Source organism: Pinus tabuliformis, chromosome 3_2 (assembly GCF_031772625.1).
Source record: "Pinus tabuliformis cultivar Carrire ecotype Pingquan chromosome 3_2, CPIR1, whole genome shotgun sequence".
Lineage (NCBI taxonomy): Eukaryota > Viridiplantae > Streptophyta > Pinopsida > Pinales > Pinaceae > Pinus > Pinus tabuliformis.
In genome coordinates, this window is record NC_142302.1 from 839,678,751 (window position 1) to 839,684,340 (window position 5,590).

Genomic DNA, 5,590 nt, shown 5'->3' on the forward strand with positions numbered 1-5,590 from the left:
CCTATCATTTTGCTGCATCTCGTCATCATGCTGCACCTCATCGTGCTGCACCATGCTTCTCCCATCATCACAATGTTGGAACTCATGACCATGCATCATACTACTGCAAATTATGATGCACCTTCCAATATTGTGACATCATGCTAATGTTTTCACTGCTCATACTACCGCACCATGGTTGCTTGTTGTCCCATTGTTTTGTTGTTGTCACTGTTGTACCATCACAACTTGTTATACCTTGTTGTTGTCCCATGCATCTTAGCATTGCCATACCTTGCAGCTGTCCCATGCATCTTAGCAGCACTATACCTTACTGTTGTCCCATGCATCTTAGTAGCACTATAACTTGTTGCTGTCCCATGCATCTTAGCTGTTGTCCCATGCATCTTAGCAGCACTATACATTGCTGCTGTCCCATGCATCTTAGCAGTTGTCCCATCCATCTTAGCTGCTGCCCCATGCATCTTAGCATTGCCATACCTTGCAACTGTCCCATGCATCTAAGCAGCACTATACCTTGTTGTTGTCCTATGCATCTTAGCGGCACTATACCTTGTTGTTGTCCCATGCATCTTATCAGCACTATACCTTGTTGCTGCCCCATGCAACTGTTGCAGGAGTATGGCCTTACGACCCTCAACAACTCATCCAAACAATGCTGCATCCCACTGTAATTACAACAAGGATTTGCAGACTTCAATTTTCGGAAGAAGTTCACCCTAATCCGGACCAAACAGTCTAGATTCAATGCTGCTCTTTGGCCTTGTCACCTGCTCAAACTCGAACCCAAAATAGTGAAGAGAAACACCCTAAATCTTGCCCAAATTTGCCTCTAGGCCTGTGGCTTACCTCCTGTAGCAGCTCATCCTTATTACAGATGTTTTCTTGCCCAAAACAGACCCTTCACATCAATGTCCTCCTTCTTCTTGAGCTGCCTTAGGATAGCTTTGTTAGGGTTGCCTTTAGGTCTTAGTGAGGGCTGCGTTTAGGTCTGCATTAGGGCAGCCTTTAGGTCTGCATTAGGGCAGGCTTTAGGTCGCATTAGGGCAGGGCCCAACGTATAGGTTTAGGAATCCTTCTTGATAGCGTTTAGGGCTTTTCTTCATGACTGCGTCCTCTAGATTAGGGCAGCGTATTTCTTCTTCTTGACTGTGGCTATGGCAACCTCTTTTCCTCCAATGTCTAGGGCTTCCACTCACAGATTTCTCTTCCACTAAAACCCAAGACAAGTGGAGAAAAATCAAGATAGAAGTGTGTGTAGAAATGACTATCAAGTCACCTCTTTTTATACTGAATTGTGGAGCACATGAGGGGTTTATTTGGTTACTGGCTGACCTTGACAAACTGTCTTATAACACAAATAAATTCATATCTCCATGAATAATTATCGGAATCGGATGATATTTATATCAATACTACACCTCTCGATGAGAGGGATCCAAGAAAAATATCAGCTACCATTAATAAGATGACTCACATGGAGTTTGGCCCTAGTTGCTAATTTTAACACAAAACCACCCCTTAAGCTGGAGGAGGGCTGGCCAAAAGTGAGAAGAGGATTGGTGAGGTGACATTTGGCCCCATCTTGAGTATATGGGATCCACATTTGAACTTTGGACTTTATCTCAATAAGTGTGAGATTTTTCTATGAAAATTTGTTGCCATTTTCGAGGATAAAGTCAATTTCCTAAAACATGACATTGAATGAAATCAATCTTCAAAATATTTCCATCGAGGTGACTCTATTGGAAGAATGAACTCCTTGTTCTTTGAAGACTTTCAAGACTTGATGCTTGTGAGGTGAGATAAGCATCATTGTGAACGCATTTGATAACTTACCTTGGCAACTCCACTATAAAATAGGTATGTACTATGAATTTTATTTATCATCAATTTGGAATTTGTATGGATGAAAAGTGGCTCCTTGGAATTTGCATGTGTTCAAGATACCCAAATAGGCCTCCCTAAAGTTTGATGAGAGGTTTCCAAAATTTGATGATGCCTCTTTAGCTATTGTCCCATATGTCTTGGCATTCATAAGAAATATTTGAAAATTCAAGGAAATACATGAAAATGTCATGATAAGATTATTTGTTTGTCCATTCACAAACGGGAATAATGATTGGATTAGACACTCTTGGAGTCCAAATATCATATCCTCATTGGCAACCTTCATTGAAAGTTTTATCAAGTGTTGGGGCATAAAATTACCAAAGTTTTGAAGACACAAGGAGCTATTAGCATTCCTAAAGGAGTAAGACCAACTTGATTTCTTTGAAGGTCATCAAGGCATTGCTAAGTATGATGATGAAGATGAAGCACCATAAGTGAGAAAGCTCTTACTCTTCCCTTTGGAGAAACTGAACCACATATGATGTGTCTATTCAAATCATTAATCCTACCTATACAAGATAGAACTGATGTGGCAATATTTGCAAGCTTCCAGTGTCAGACATTTGTTTGACTTGGCACAAAAGGAAAATTTAAAGCACACCTCTCATGAAGGGAACTCTCTACCCCTAGGAAACTATGAGGTTGTTGGAATTTCTAAGTCTAACGCATTAGAAGCCCTTCATGTACTTTCTGATTTATTTTTGCCTACTTGTTCTGATTAATTAACAAGTTATTTACCATGTAAATACTGAAAATAAATACAAGTACATGCTCAACACATTGCAGATCATCAATTGAAGGAAACAAAACAAGCACACAAGTGACACCGTTGTTTTTGGACTAATGTCCTCGGAAAAACCCAATGCGGGAAAATCGGTGCAGCGATCTAAGGGTTTGTATTATTAAGTAGTTTCATAATACTATCTAGGTGCCAAAACTGGCTCACCCAATAGAGAATAATCTTGGCAGTATTACCTCTCCTTCGGAGACAGATATTCCGCCTGAAACCCCGGATAAACACTCCAACAGCTCCCAGCTCCAATCTGCCCCACGAAAACCCCAACGTCAGCCTCTAGGGATTGCGTCAACCATTTCGGGCCAAGGGTCTACCCAGCTTCACCCTAACTCTCCCTACGTCAGCCCTTAGAGCCTCTACGTCACCCACGCTAGCTCTCTGAGGCACTGTGCAACTCCTGGATGCCTTAGCGTGAGTCCTGGATGGCTCTGCGTGAACCTCTGGCTGGCTTTGCGTCCCTCTCTCCCGGCTTTTGCGTTGATCCTCCCAGTACTATCTCTACCTCTATGCTTCTATATTCACTGTCCCTTAGTTACAACTCTGATCACTCCTTCAATTTCCTCAGCAAGCCCAGCCCCGAAAATCGAATTCTTGATCAACTTGGTGTATTCTCCAAGTGACCCTCAAGCCTCCTCTTATACTTTTCTTGTTAACAAATAAATGGCCAAGATTAAGTCCCTAATCAACGGCTAAGATTAATTCTGGCTTGACCGATGACTTTTGGACCATTCTAACATAGTTTTATACATTAATATTTTATTTTCCCTAAGTTTAGACTTAGGGACTCCATTAAAAATATTAATTATTTTAATATCTCTCAAATTGTTTAGAATCTACCCAAACCGTTTCTGGGTATTAGAGATCTCATGTGCCTTAGCCTCTCCACCAAGTTTCGAGGCTAGAGCACATCCGATGCTACCAAAAATAGACACTCCCTCTTAGGAAGGACTGTGCTCTAGTAATACTCCTAATTGAGAATCACCCTTATCATCCATCATTGGTCCTTATGCTGATGCTAGGCTTGCTACCCAACATCCTATGAAGTTGCTACATCATGTAATGCTACCCATGGCCCTTCCACTGCCACTGTTGCATCTGTACAACAACTCCCTCTGCATCCATGCTGCTACCCATGGCTTTGCCACTACCACTGTTGCATCTGCACTGCAATCCCTCTCATCATGTTGCATCGTGCTGCCCATAGCACTACCAATGCTAACTGCTGCACTGTAACTCAGTTACTGAGAAGTTAGTAACTGATCTCCCAACATTGACATCTCTGTTAGGCTAGAGACACCCTCAATGTTGAAACTCCCTCTATCACTGACAAGTGCTCCCTCTCTGACCTCTGCACTGCAGCAACAACTCTATCCATCTTGCACAGCTGCCTCACGTTGTCCTAGGAATCCTACCTGTAGCTCCCTCTGATGCTCCATCTGCATCCGTCTCTATTGAAATTCGCCAGAACTACTACTCCTCTTTGGGGTTCCCATAGCAAGGTATAATCCAAGAGGCTGGGTACCTCAAGGATCCTGTCCCTCATCGTTGTAGTCCGTCTGACTACAGCTCAATGTCTCCCCACTTTTGCTCAAGTGGAGTGTGAGCACTCATGGCACAGTCATCATCTGTCTCCACTTCCTTCTCTGCCCTTGCTGGCGCTGCCTTGGTCTCGGAAGACTCTCCTTTGCTCTTCTTCCTTGGACACTGGCTCGCATAGTGACCCAGTTCCCCACAGTTGAATCATTTGACCTTAGAGAGGTCCTTCTTCTATTTCTCTTGTTTTCCCTCAGATGCTAGGGCAACATCCTCCTCTTCCTCCTTGATTCTGATCCACTTGTCTGTTCTTCCCTCCTTGCTTAGCCTTCTGATCTCTTCTTGGTGAAGAGCCGCCCACATTTCCTCCCAATCTGGAAGGGTCGCGCTGCCCAGTATCTCTGGAGAAACACATCCCAGTCTTCTAAGACTACGTTCAGGGTTGTTCTCACCATCAATTCTTGATCCACGTGGCCCCTATGGAAGTCAGCTAATCCTAGATCTCCTTCAATCGACCGAGGAAGGTGTCGTTCTGTTCTCCCTTCTGCATCTGGTATGACCACAGCTAATTTTCTAGTAGCATCTTCCTCTGCACGAAAGTATGTTGATACAACTTCTTTAGGGCCTCCCACATCTCATTTGACGTATTCTTCTCGGCAATGTGTGGTACTACATGGTCCTTGACCCCATCAAGGATGATGCTCTTGGCCCTCTGATGCGGGAGCATGTGACTCAGAGGGGAAGAATCTTCCAAATTATTCCAAAAATCCAAAAAAATTTACAGGCAAGGGAGTGGGGTCCTTTAGCCTGCAATTTCTATGCTTTCTTAGTTAAAAATGGAATAAAATCTAGCAATAAATCATGCTATTTGTAACAGAGCTTTTCAAGCTTTAAATCACCTATAAAGCATGTTTTTCTTTGTATTGGATAAGGACGAGAGGGCCTATCCTTAGTTATAAATAAAGTGGCAGCAAAGCTCTCATCAGACAGAGGAGAGGGGCGAGTGCCTTAGTTTTACTTTGGAAATTTTGTTCTCTTGATGTCTCTCATTTCATGACTCTGTAAAATGCATGCGTAGATTATGGTGTGGCGCCTTTATATGATTGAATGGGTGACTAGATTTCCTCACGCTGCAATACTTTATATTAATTATAGAAATCAATTTCCCTTTCCTTTTATGTTGTTATAGGCTTGAATTCCGACTGCGTATATGCCTTTGTCTATACCAAGAGTCCTTGTGGCTTTATTAACGGAACGTAATGTATTTACAAGTTTAAAGCGGTTTTGATTTGATATCATAAGTATTCTTGCAAATTTCTCATGAGTGGCCGTATTGCATTTCAAACTTTACCACCGTAAGCATATCGG